Raw genomic sequence first — 13,463 nt, forward strand, 5'->3', positions numbered from 1 at the left:
TCAGGAACCAACCAGAAACCAACTAGAAACTGGCAGCCTGGGTGCTGAGCCAGGGGCCCGCAGCCGCGCCAGGCAGGGAGTGGGCGCCAGCTCTCTCTGGCAGGGCTGGCCGGCATATGGGAGCACCCAGGCTGGGGCCAGATGCCTCGGGAGGGGGATTTGGCAACACTGAGAGCCAGCAATTAGTTAATTAGCTGATATGTCTTAAAAGTCAGTGTGGGGAGGGGTGTGGATGGCAGCCTGCCTTCAGGAAAAATTCCAAACCCCAGCAGCCCCTCCCTCCAGACCCAAGAGTGTGTGTGTGTGTGTGTGTGTGTGTGTGTGTGTGGCCCTGGGGCAGCAGACAGCACGGGCCCAGCTAGGCAGCCTCTGATCCCTGCTTGACATAAGTGCACATGAGGCGTGCAACCTGGGCCAGCGCAGAAGGGCCCTGAGCCCCTGTTTCATCTGTGACATGGGACAAATTGCCCACACCTTTCAGTCCACACTGAGGATTAAATGTCAGCATAGACGGGAGTGCAGTGGTCAGAATCTGGAGGCAGACCTGGCCCTGTGCCTCTGCTGTGTGAACTTGGACAGGTTACCTACCTCTCTGAACCTCAGCTCTCAAGATAGTAAGAACAGTGACCTCCCAGGCTGCTTGGGGGGTTCATTGCAACCCCATTCATGAGGCAGGTTTAGCCAGGTCAGTGGTCGGGCAGGCAGCAGGCCTGGGCTCCTCACGCCGCAGATACCCACTGATGACCTGTGAGGGGCCCAGTGTCCGTCCAGGTTCCAGGACATCCACAAAGTGGTGGCGAAGGCTCCTGCTCACCTTCAAGTGTGAAATCGGGTCATTCACGAGGAAACGGGATCTTTGCAGAAAGCTGTTTGACGCATGATCTGGAACCACAGGTTCCGCGGGGGAGCGGGGGCCTGAGTCGGAAGAGGGGCTGCAGGCCGGGAGGCAAGGAGGAGCCATTCCCAGGGTGGGAGAAGAGGGCTCCAAGCAGAGGCTGGTGGGGGCGTTCGCTGTGTTCCCGGAACTGCGGGGGGCCGCTGGGACCTGGCAAATGATGGGAAGCCATGGGTGGGTTTTGAGCAGGGACCACTGTGGTCTGATCAGATTGAAGGGAATGGCACTGGCCAGGGAGGAAGCAGGGAGCGGAGCAGTGGGCTGGGGCCAGACGGGGTGGTCGCAGTGGACGTGTGCGCACGTGTGTGTACGAGTGTGTGCGTGCAAGTGTGCATGTATGATCTGAATCAGTCTCCTGACTGCAGCCGCCCGCCACACACACCTGCCTGTAAGATAGAGAAGGCGGGTCAGTGTGGCTGCTGACTTTTGGGGATGGGGCCTACGGGGCTTGTGGAGTGATTGGGTGGAGGGTGGGCGTTGGGGAAGAAGCGCAGCTGCCTCATGCCTGCATCACTGGCAGCAACTCAGTGCCCTGCGGGGCACACCCTGGGTGCCACTGCCCAGTGGCGGGCCCCGGGCCATGGGGAGGGTGCCCTGCAGGAAGCCCTGTACCCAGTGCTGTGAGCTGTGGATGATGCACGTCCAGGCCCTGGGCCCAGCATACAGGGCTGCCCCAGTCCAGCACACAGGCAGCTCCCGAGGGTCTGGGCCACCTCCACTCAGCACCAGGGATGGTGTGGAGGCTGGTCCTGGGCTAGTCTTGGCTCCAGAAAGCTTCAGGGGCCTGAGGTGACCTGAGGGTGTGCTAAAATTCCTAGGCCAACCTGCCCCGCAGGGCAGAGCTGAAGGTCCTGCCTGTCTTGGATCCCAGGCCGTGGAGACGCACGGGAAGAGAGGCTGTGGTAGGCAGAGTTCAGGTCTGGGGACACTGACCGCGGTGTCAGGTCACTTCTCTGCCGGCCTAGGCAGGAAGGGAACCCAGCAGGCAGAGCCAGCATGGGATGGCGGGGCAGGGCTGACCATCTCAGGCACGATCAGGCCCACGGGAAAGTCGGAGGTCAGGGCGCCAGGCCCTCTGGCTGGGGGCTTCAGAGGAGTTGCAGTCGACTCCTGGAGCAGAGGTGAGTAAGCCCCTGCCGCCCTCCCCCTGCTCAGAGCCTGACCTTTGAGACGTTCACACTCGGCCACGGACCCCGAGAACCATGTAAGGGGGTCTGAAGCCTCCACCCCCACCCAGCAGAGCCACCCTCTGGCCCCAGACTGAGCCCACCCAGTGGGTTTGCCCCCAGGTCCCTGCTGCTGTTGTGGGCCCCCATGTCTTGAAGGACACAAACAGTTGAGTGGGGTGGGTCTACCTGCAATGCTCCGCTCCTTCCCATCTGTTGAGCCCTCACCCCAGCATCTGTCTGAGTGAGGAGATCATCCCTGAGCCCCCAAGCCCTCCCAGGAGGCCCTGAAGGGACAGCAGTGCTTGGGGGGATGCAGGAAGCCTCCCTCTCCCCTCTGCTGGTGTGCACATGGCTGGGACATCCTGCCCCTGCCCCTGGGGGAAGCGTGTGGAGCCTGCTGGTGGCTTTTGGGCGGGAGGAGTGTGAGCTTTCATTGCCCAAGAATCCAAAGGGCAGAGCATGGAGGGAGGCGTCTCACAGCGCCAGCCCTCACAGAGCCCTGTGGCCACTAAGGCCAGCGGGGGCCCTTGCCCTCTGCCTCTGCCTCAATGCCAGAGGTCCTTGAGGCTGGGTCGGCTGCCCCTGCTCTGGTCATGGGGGCTGAGGGATGGCAGCCTGTGCTGGGGGGCCCATGCTCACGGCCTCCATGCTGTCTGCTGACCTACACCAGCAGGGCCCAGGCTTCCTGAGGACTTTAGACATCCTCTCTTGTCCCTGTCATCCATGGAGCCAGGCCTGGGTGGGGCACTTGCCTCCAAGAGACGCCCTGGAGCCTGCTCTGCAACGTGCCCATTCTGTGTCTGGGGAATGAGAAACACTGAGACCGGCTGCCTGCCTGCACACAGCGAGGCCACTGAACGCCAAGGCCAGGCCTCCTGGGGGCACCTGGGGTTCCTCTCTCACCTCTTCCCCCAGATGGACCATTGCCAAGGAGCTCAGGTGCTGGGGACACTTCCTGGGGGCAATGCATTGAGGAGAGGGCCGTGTGGCTGGGCCTAGGGGACCTCCAGCTAGCCTGTCCCCGTCTTTCTCTTCTGCCCTCGGGTGGGCCAGATCTATGCCCTGAGACTCACTTTGCCCCAAAGCACCTGAAACCCCATATGCCTAAGACTCTCTGCTGGGGGAGGCCCCTCTTCTTCCCATCCCAGGGAGAAACCAGGAGCCCTGGCTGGTGCGGGTCATGTGTCCACTCTGGGATAGCCCACTCCGGCCACAAGGCAGGATGCCAAGGCCTGAGCCCCAGGACCGTGGGGCAGGAGTGGAGGCAGAGGCAGGCAGTCAGGGTGGCGTGCTGGGGTGGCTGTGTGGGGCCGTGAGCACACACAACACACGGGCTCTCCACATCACCCGAGGCATGGTGGGCATGCCTCCCTGTGCCAGCCCTGCTCCTCTATAATTCCAGGGCACACGGAGTGGCCTGCCAGCATGTCCTCTGACCCTTCCTGTGCGTTCAGAGCTGGCTTCACTCACTTTGGGCTTCCTCGTTCCTAGGAGAAGGTGTAGGAGGTAACTTTGGCCTCTCCGCCCTCCCCAGCGCCCCTTGGCATTTGAACGTGTACGACAGAGAGAGAAAGAGAGAGAGAGAGGAGCCAGCTGGCACGGGGTCACGTCTCTCTGTCAGAGCGCAGTGAGCGCTGCTGGTCTTATAAAACCTGCGATGGTAATTGAATCCGGGCAGGAGTCCTTGACGGGGGCTGTTAAACACAGGAGCAGGGCTGGGCTTGGGTTTATGGGCTCCCGGTTCCCAGCTCCTCTCCAGAAAGGCCAGGGCTGAGCTTCTGCCGGGGTCTGGATGCGATGGAGCAGGGGGATGGACGCGATGACCCCCTCCCCGAGAGCAGCCAGGGGACTGGCCTAGGAGCCACAGTCTGTGCATTTCCACCCAGGGGCTCAGGAAGGCCCCGGGAACTGGCTCCCTCCGTGGGCGGGTGGTCACCCTTTGATCTATGCTCCCGTGGCCCGGGTTCCGCCCTGCAGTGGATGGGGGTCGGCGCTGTGCCTGCTGCTAGGCTCCTAGAGGAGGAGACGGTGGGACACTGACCTTGTGGAACACCAGGAAGGGAGGGAGCCCAGGATGGGCAGCTGAGGCCCCTGGGGTGGTCAGGCCAGTGCTGAGGCTGGGGGCAGAGAAACTGCTGCCCAGGAGGGTGGAGGGGGCGTGTGCAGAGCAGGCGGGAGTGTTCCCTGCTAGTCCAGAGAGGTTGACCGTTGTCCCCAGGGTGGCCTGGCACACCTGTGGCTGTGCCCAGGTAGGAAGGCTACTGTGCCTTCTGGAAAGGCTGCTCCTGAAAAGGACACGTCACCAGGCATCTGCCCTTCGAGGGGCCTGTGCCTTGGAACTGTGGAGCTGTGACCTCCCTGCAGAGCTGGTGGGGGCGGAAGCAGCACTGGCACACCTGGGTGGGTGAGGGGGGCCGGGGTGGTGAATTATTTAGAGTCGCCAAAGGTGTTGAGTTAGAAGCTAATTAAACAAGCTCTCCGCAGAGCAGCACTGTAAAAGAATCATAAAATTCCAATCTCATTTGTTCTGCTCGGCTTGCGTAGGCGTAGCATCCCCATAAAAGGCAGCCAGCACTGCACAGTCTGTGGGCAGCTTGCAAGTGTGCGGCCTTCAGGGGTGCTCTGCAGGGCTGTCCTGCCTGGCTGGGGCTGGGCCAGGCTGGAGAAAGCACTGGGCGTGTGCTGGCAGCTGGGAGGCTGCGGCCCCCCAGGTAGCCCCCTGGTAGGGGCGGTTCTCACTCAGGGTGAAAGGGGGACCTATTGTGGAAAGGTGAGGTGGCTTCGCTAGCCAGCAGGTGGCCCAGGGCCCCCTCTGTGGTGCTGCTGTCCTCCTGCCTTGGGTCTTGGAACAAGGCCTTCTGGTGCCCAAGCTTCAGTGGGCAAAGCTGCTGCACCCTTGAGTTGTCATGGGTGGGGGCGAGAGGCTGGGCTTGCAGAGGAAGGGGAGGGGCTTCTCCGTACTGGGCTGAGACAGGACTCTGGGGTGGCGGTGTGGGCCGGGGCCCTGCTGGCCTCTGCGGTGCACCTGCTGTGTGCAGCTCTGCGCCAGGAGCCCAGACTGCAATGTGTGCAACTCCCACACATCTGCCATAGCTTGTCCAGCAGAGCTCAGCAGGGGGTCTGCCTCTCTGACACCTGAGGGAGGGGTGCAGGCAGGAGGGGAGGGGGCTGGTGCTTCTAAAGCCCACCCACTCAGGCATGGGGAGGTGCCCTAGGGCTCAGGGTGAGGTGGGGGCTCAGAGCTCAGGCCTGTGTGAGGGGCTGCCTAAGCCCCAGGCTTTGCTGCGAGGGGTTCAGGTGGGTGTGTTTAGGCAAATCCCTTTAGCATCAGGGAACTTGGGCTGCGTCCTCTGCAGCAGACGCTGTATTGCCTCCTGGACCTCCCTCTACTGTGCCTCCGTTTCCTCGTTTCCACCATCGTCACGGAGGCAGCGTGACTGGTAACTGTGAGGGTGCAAGGTGCTCACTGCGTGCTGGGCTCCCTCGTGGCTGGCAGAGGCTCCACATGCCTGGCAGGTTGCAGTTTGCAGACTGATCTCACATGGTTTCCGGGACCTGTGCGTCCCTGCAGCGCTCCAGGGCGTCCACTCAGTTGAAGGATGGGATGGGACAGCTGGAGGTAAAATGGGCACCAGGGTCATTCATGCTACAGCCGGGTCTGTGCTTCTGGGTCTCTGACCTTCCAGAAGGACAGCTCTGCCCTGTGGGCCCCTCGGCACTCGCATGAAGCCTCTGGGGCCTGGACCACTCCTGTCCTATCGAGGGAGGACGCAGGGTGGAAAGCGCTCCCCCAGCAAGGATGAAGGAAAAGCCGGTGGCCATGATTTGCCATTGTCACTGTCACCTGGATGTCCTGAGAACCCCCTGGGGACCAGCCTTGGAAGGCCCAGCCTTAGCTGGAGAGGCAGTGTCTGGCCGTCCTGGTAGATGGCCAGCTCCTACCCTCATCGGCAGTTGGGTTTCATGAGCCTGCCATGCACCGTGCATACAGGGCAGGTCTGGTCACATCTGGAGTTTGGAGAGCCCAGCTGTGCCCCTCCTGGGCAGGACTGGGGGTCACCTAGGCCTCTCTAGAGCTCTGGAGGCCAAGGCAGGGCCGTGAGCAGTGGCCGGGGTCCTAGTGCTTATCTGGGATCCACAGTCCAGCTTTGAGCCCCACACACAGAGCGCAGGAGCCCGGGCTTCATCTGCAATGACAGGCAACAGGCGGACAATGTGGGCACCCGGAGCGTGGGTGTGCCTACTGTGATTTGTTATCATCTCAGCACAAAACAGGCTGATTTCTCCAGCCTGGGTGGCCTGCCGTGTGGTGTGGGGCCAGGGGACGCCATCGTGCGGCATGTCAGGCCTCTTTGTCTCCTGGTTGGAAGATGTTGATGGATTCTCTATTGCTCGTTTGATCAAATTGTCCAGAACACAAAAGAGGAGATTGCGGCAAAAGCCACATTTGGAAAAACAATTCCTCATCCTGACAGCAGTCCCTGGAGAGAGGGCTGGTCCCGCTGGGTCCCCAGCACAGAGACCACTTGGAAATCTGGCTGGCAGGCGAGACCTATATTTAGGGCCAGAGTGGGCTCCATGGCTAGGAGCAGGACAAGGAGAGGCAGCCCACCAAGGAAGATGCCCTGAGACCCTACCCTGAGATTCAGGATTTGTGGCAAGCGTGGCCTGTCGTGTGGGAGTTACCTGCAAGTTCACGGGCAGAGGAATGCAGAATAAAGTGGTGTGATCTGCCATTCAGGCTCCTGTAGCAAAACACCCTGAGCAGGGGGCTTATACATTGAGATTGACGTCTCCCAGGTTTGGAGGCTGGAGGGGCAAGGCCCTGGCAGACGCCTTGTCCGTGAGGGCGGGCTGCTTTTGTTTTCCAGTTCACGGATGGCCGTCTTCTGGCTGTGTCCTCACATGGAAGACGGGGTGATGGAGCTCTCCAGGGTGTCTTTGTTAGGTCCTTAATCCCATTCCTGAGGGCTCCACCTCCATGACCTAATCAACTCCCAAAGGCCCTGCCTCCCAATAGCATCACGCTGGACATGAGGACTTCAACATGGAATTTGGGGGTGACTCAAACGTGGAGACCATAGCAACGTCTGCCCTGCAAATACTACACAGCAGATAAAAAGATGAGCTAGGTCCTCAGGGAAAGGCAGGCAATGGCCATAGCATCTGGGGCATTCTGGCCGCGGTAAGCATGGATTCTACATGCTGCTCCTTGACTCAGTAGACGTTGGGTCTTGTTGGTGGCACAGTTCCAGGTGGGTCTTCCTGGTTGAGGGCCCAGGGCCTTCCAGGGCTCTGCCACCCCGTTGGGTCTCACTCCTACCCGAGGAGGGTGGAGAATCCTGACGGGTGGTGGAAATGACCACACGGAGCTGTGAGGGGTGGGGAGTGTGGCTGGGTCATGTGGACACACGCAAAGGCAGCCTGGGTGCTGCGGGCAGTCGGCCCTGTCCTCAACAGTGTGCATAACTGAGTCACTGGGGAAGAAAAGAGAAACCCCAGAGTGACGTGTGCCGTTCGATGCCATCTAAGGAAACACGCAAAGCACAGCTGCGTTCCCCCAAACACAAATGCACGAGGTGCACAGGGAATGTTCTGGAATGACACACCAACGGGAGAAGGGCTGTCACCCTGGGGAGGCCACTTGGACCGAGGAAGGGGAACAGGGGATTTCTGTGTCTGTAAAGTTTGAATTTTTATTATACAAATTTATTCACAAATCATTTGCATAATTAAAAAAACCAAACTTGAATACATTTTAAGAGGGTTGGTGATAAGAGGAATGAATTCAGGAGTGTGGTCTTACAGGGGGCATTGGTCCAGCAGCCTGGCCATCTCCAGCTCTCCCCTTCAAGCCACCTCCCAGGCCCCCAGGGTGTCAGGGGCCCCAGGCCAGGCAGGTGACCGGAGCTTTCCAGTTCTGCCAGACTGAAGGGGTGGGCAAGGGGGAGCAGGTGCCTCTCCCATCCCATGGTCCCAGCTTCTCAGGCACCATCCTCCACGGACAGCCCCTGCGACACCTCTCTGGGTGTAGTCCCGCACTGTGGACTGATGCTGGGGCCTGGCCAGGTGCCGAACACGGGTGATGGAGCCATATTCTCCTCTCTCCCAGGATTCACGTCTGCAATATAGAGGGGAGACCCCCTAGGGGCTCGGGGACTGTGGAGGCCCCTAGGCCCAGGTGAGTCATGCCAGGCTGCGTTCCAGAGGGCAGACAGGAGGTGATGTGGGCCTCAGGGCTCTGATGGTAGCAGCTGCTGGAGAAAGAGTGGCATCAAAGTGGAACTGGGAGAGGGCTGGGGCCAGCTGCGATGCAGGGATGGGTGAGGTGCTGGCTGCCTGGGAACCCCAGCCTGTGGGGGCTTTGGTGGTGAAGGTGTCTTCTGGTGGAAATGTCTTGGGGGAGGTGGCCTGGGGTGGCTCAGAGGTTGGCTGTGTCTTCCTGGCCCTGTCATCCTTAGCATGGGGCGTCCAGAGTTGTTGCCTTGTGGACCAAGACAGCCCACAGCCCATGGCAGCTTCCAGAGCCAGAAGAAGAGGAGTCATCTCTGAAGAGCCCTGGACTACCTCCTTGCGGATCTCATTGGCCAGAACTTTCTGGCTCTCATGCTCACCACAAGGCCAATCACTAGCAAGATAAAAAAGGAGCACCCCGAAGGGCCGAGACCAGCTGTGCCTCTGGGCAGGGGAGGGGCTGCCCCTTCCTTACCTGAACTCAATTCATTTTATTTTTATTTTTTAACATAAAGAAAAGGCAATGGGAATTCAGTGAGTGGACAGCTAGCCACCTCTGTGGCTGCCTGCCGTGTGAGCACCGGCCATGTTCTGTCTTTGATCTCCTCTGTGAAGCGGGAATAACAGCAGGGGCTAGGTTCTGACCCCTCAGACCTCACCCCTGAGCTTTCCAAGCCTGCATCCATTTGCTCTTCATCCCTACTCTCAAGACTTTCAGCATCCCATCTGCAGACGAGGACTCAGAGGCCCCAGGTTCCGTAGCTGAGCTGAGGGGCCAGAGGTCCCGCCCAGAGGCCGTTGGCTCCCTGGAACCCCGGGAGCTCCCAGCTCCCAGTAGTGCATGAATGTGCATGTGTGCATGTGTGTGAATGTGTGCATGCACGTGTATGTGTGTGTGCATGCATGTGTGCATGTGTGTATGTGCATGTGTATGCACGTATCACGGACAAATACACATTAAAGTGTGAGTGGCACGGCCGTCCCCCCTCCGTCATTCACTCACAGCCACATATGCATATGTGTGTGAATGTGTGCATCGTGCATGTGTGCATGTCTGAGTGTGTGCATGTCTGTGAATTGTGTGCACGCATATGAGTGCATGTGTGCATATCTGTGAGTGTGTGTGCATGTCTGTGAATGTGTGCGCATGCATATATGAGTGCATGTGTGCATATCTGTGTGTGTGTGTGCATCGTGCATGTGTGCATGTCTGAGTGTGTGCATGTCTGAATTGTGTGCACGCATATGAGTGCATGTGTGCATATCTGTGAGTGTGTGTGCATGTCTGTGAATGTGTGCGCATGCATATATGAGTGCATGTGTGCATATCTGTGTGAGTGTGTGTGTGCATGTCTGTGAATGTGCGTGTGCATGCATATGAGTGCGTGTGTGCATATCTGTGTGTGCGTGAGTGTGTGCATGTCTGTGAATGTGTACATGCATATGAGTGCATGTGTGCATATCTGTGTGAGTGTGTGTGGGCATGTCTGTGAATGTGCGTGTGCATGCATATATGAGTGCATGTGTGCATATCTATGTGTGAGTGTGTAACTGCATGTCTGTGAATGTGTGTACGCATGCATATATGAGTGCGTGTGTGCATATCTGTGTGAGTGTGTGCATGTCTGTGAATGTGTACATGCATATGAGTGCATGTGTGCATATCTGTGTGAGTGTGGGCATGCCTGTGAATGTGCGTGTGCGTGCATATCTGTGTGTGCGTGAGTGTGTGCATGTCTGTGAATGTGTACGTGCATATGAGTGCATGTGTGCATATCTGTGTGAGTGTGTGTGTGCATGTCTGTGAATGTGCGTGTGCATGCATATATGAGTGCATGTGTGCATATCTGTGTGTGAGTGTGTAACTGCATGTCTGTGAATGTGTGTGTGCACGCATATGAGTGCATGTGGCATATCTGTGTGAGTGTGTGCATGTCTGTGAATGTGTACATGCATATGAGTGCATGTGTGCATATCTGTGTGAGTGTGGGCATGCCTGTGAATGTGCGTGTGCATGCATATATGAGTGCGTGTGTGCATATCTGTGTGTGCGTGAGTGTGTGCATGTCTGTGAATGTGTACATGCATATGAGTGCATGTGTGCATATCTGTGTGAGTGTGTGTGTGCATGTCTGTGAATGTGCGTGTGCATGCATATATGAGTGCATGTGTGCATATCTGTGTGTGAGTGTGTAACTGCATGTCTGTGAATGTGTGTGTGCACGCATATGAGTGCATGTGTGCATATCTGTGTGAGTGTGTGCATGTCTGTGAATGTGTACATGCATATGAGTGCATGTGTGCATATCTGTGTGAGTGTGTGTGTGCATGTCTGTGAATGTGCGTGTGCATGCATATATGAGTGCATGTGTGCATATCTGTGTGTGAGTGTGTAACTGCATGTCTGTGAATGTGTGTGTGCACGCATATGAGTGCATGTGTGCATATCTGTGTGAGTGTGTGCATGTCTGTGAATGTGTACATGCATATGAGTGCATGTGTGCATATCTATGTGAGTGTGTGGGGGCATGCCTGTGAATGTGCGTGTGCATGCATGTATGAGTGTGTGTGTGCATATGCATGCACATGTATGATGAGCCCAGCTACCAAGGCACACGCTAAGCACAGCACCTGCACCCTGGAAACCCTCCCACATGCCATCAGTGAGGGTCATGAGTCAGCAGATATGATGTGCCTGACGTCAGTGCTCCTAAGAGAAGCCTAAACAAGTTTCATAGGAAATGCCTCTAGGGGCTGCATTGTAGAAATGCAACACTAATGACAGAAAATTTCAAAAATACTGTGCACAAAGAAAAATCGTCTCCCCTGTTATCACATCCCCCATGTCACCCACCGTAAACATGTTGATGTCAAAGGCTTTCGGGTTTTGTCTGTGCACGTGTTCATGTTATTAGGTCATTTTTTTCTCACAGGTTGAGACTGTGCTGCATCTGCTGCTTTGTAAACCTGGAAGATTTTTATCGTGAATAAATACCTGCCGCAACAATGCCTAATGCTTTTGTGGGGTTCTGTTATTTGGATGTGCCACTGGCGGTGACGGCTGGCCCCTGGGTGGCCATGTAAGGTGCTTCCAAATCTCTGCGATGGCGACGTCACCTCAGCTGCCTCTCCAGCCACGAGTCCTGGCACCTCCCCTGCCTCCTGCTTCCTGCTGCTTCTTCTCAGCCCCCAGGCACATTCCTGCTGCAGGGCCTTTGCACATCCCGGGATTCTGGGGCTGTGCCATCCCCAGGTCTTCTCACAGTCTGTCTGTCACTCCCCTGGGGCCTCTGCTCCATTGTTTCTGGTCTGATGATGCCTTCCAAGTCAGTCCTCTGGAGTGGCACATTCGGGCCACATGATACGCCGGCCTACACTGTCCCCAGGGACGGTGGCCGCTTGCCCTCTCGCTGCCTCTCCTCCCATGCCCACCTCCCAACCCTGGCCAGTGTTTGAAATCTCCAGTTCTGGATTTTTTTTTCACCCCCCATGGCCAGCTTGGTGAGAAATGACTTCTCATTGTTGGAGTGTGTCTGGCTACATGTGATTGAGCGTTTCCGTGCCTCTTGTCATTTGCCCTTGTTTTATGAATTGCCACTTTGACCTTTTTGCTCATTTGTCTATCCAGTGCCCATCTCTTCCCAATGATTCCTGTGTTCTCAGTGTAGGTGGCTGGGGATGAGAATGGGAGCTTGTCCTCCCCCACGCTGAGTCCAGCATTCAGGATGGAGTGACATCTGGATGGCCATCAGCATGCAGCGGGGCTGGGGCTTCTCGAGGTAAGCAGGGTTTGAGGGTTGTCAGGGCTGTGTGCCACCAGGGCTTGGCAGGTCCCCAGGTGCGGCGTTTGCCATGCTGGTGTCCCCTGCGCCACGGCACCTGTTCCCTGTGACCTTCCCCTGTTCCTGCTTCTCAGGTGAAACGTGGCCTGGAAGCTTCTGGTTATGTGGAAGACAACAGCTGTAGAGGCCTCCCCGTGACCTCAGGGACCAAGGGCTGTGGAGAAGGGCTCACCGGGTGCAGACAGGGGCAGGTGGCCTGGGGGTCCCGAGCCATGACATCGGTCCTCTGTTTAGCCGGAAGGGTGCCTGTCATTGGCACCAGCAGGCACAGGAAGGAGGGACCTTGTGTGACGGCAGGTGGAGGGGTCTGCATGTGTCTCTCCCTGCCATGGCAACCTGTCTGCCCCCGTCCACCCTGCCTTCAAGTGCCAGAGGGTCAGGGGACAGCAAGGGCCACAGTGGCAGCAAGGACCCTGCAGATGTTGCCCTGCAGTGCCCTGGAGATTTGTAGACCTGGGGCCCCACCTGCAGAAGCCAGGCCTGTGTGTCAGGTTTCGGGGGCTCTGCGGCCGGCTCCAGTGCCATTACTGAGGCTGATAACTGTGCCCCCCTTCAGGGGTCCCTGGGGTGGCCGCTTACTCCTGGCTGTGCAAACACCCCTTCTTTCCCGAAGGCCACCAGCCTCCTCTGTCTTGCTAATAGCCCTGTTCTTTTAATGACCGATAATCAGTGTTTACCCAGAGCCTTCACCAGCAGCTCCTGACGCTTGGCTTCATTATGCATGCAGGCTTTGCGGAAGCTGCTTCCAGCTGCCTGTGTGGCTGGCCTGCTGCAGGGGACGTCCGGCTGGAGGTCCCACCTTCCTCCCGCCTTGGCCCAGCACCCTCCAGGCCTCGCTGCTGGCCCCTGGGGCGGCTTCAGGGCGCTAGGGTGGTGACAGCATCTCGAGACCCCGCCTGGGCAGACCTCCTCCTGTCAGCTCCTCCTCTGTCTAAAGAGCCCTGCTTGCTGGGAGGGGCAGCACCTGCCTCGCTGGACAATGTCCAGGACACAGGAAGCACCCGATCAATTATAGCCAATAAAATGTTCAGTAATGGCCACTAGCATGTCTGCAAGCCGGCTGTGGTCTGGGTACTGTACTGGGCACCTCATGCGTGTGTCAGGGACAAATATGTATTAAAGTGTGAGTGGCACAGCCATCCCTCCCCACCTCTGCCTCCACCACCTCATTCCCCCTCCACCTCCGCCCCTCCCTGCTCCCCCCCCGCCCCCCCACCTCCCGCCATCAGTGGGGGCTCTTGCTGCTGCTCGGCTCTATGGCCTTTGATAGAACCTGGCGGGTGGTGGGTTTTGGAGCAGAAGATGCCCAAGAAGGAAGAGAAG

At 58.0% G+C, this 13,463-nt stretch overlaps 1 long non-coding RNA gene across 1 annotated transcript in view; it reads left to right on the top strand.

Annotated features, from left to right (window-relative positions):
- LOC115930609 (uncharacterized) overlaps window positions 1-8,761 on the top strand; it is a 63,156-nt gene extending 54,395 nt beyond the window's left edge. Inside the window, exons 2-3 of the long non-coding RNA XR_004067236.3 lie at window positions 8,177-8,245; window positions 8,526-8,761. This is a non-coding gene — a long non-coding RNA (uncharacterized lncRNA). The remainder of the gene's footprint in view (window positions 1-8,176; window positions 8,246-8,525) is intronic.
- Window positions 8,762-13,463: the final 4,702 nt, after the last annotated feature.

Source organism: Gorilla gorilla, chromosome 15, assembly GCF_029281585.2.
Source record: "Gorilla gorilla gorilla isolate KB3781 chromosome 15, NHGRI_mGorGor1-v2.1_pri, whole genome shotgun sequence".
Taxonomy (NCBI): Eukaryota; Metazoa; Chordata; class Mammalia; order Primates; family Hominidae; genus Gorilla; species Gorilla gorilla.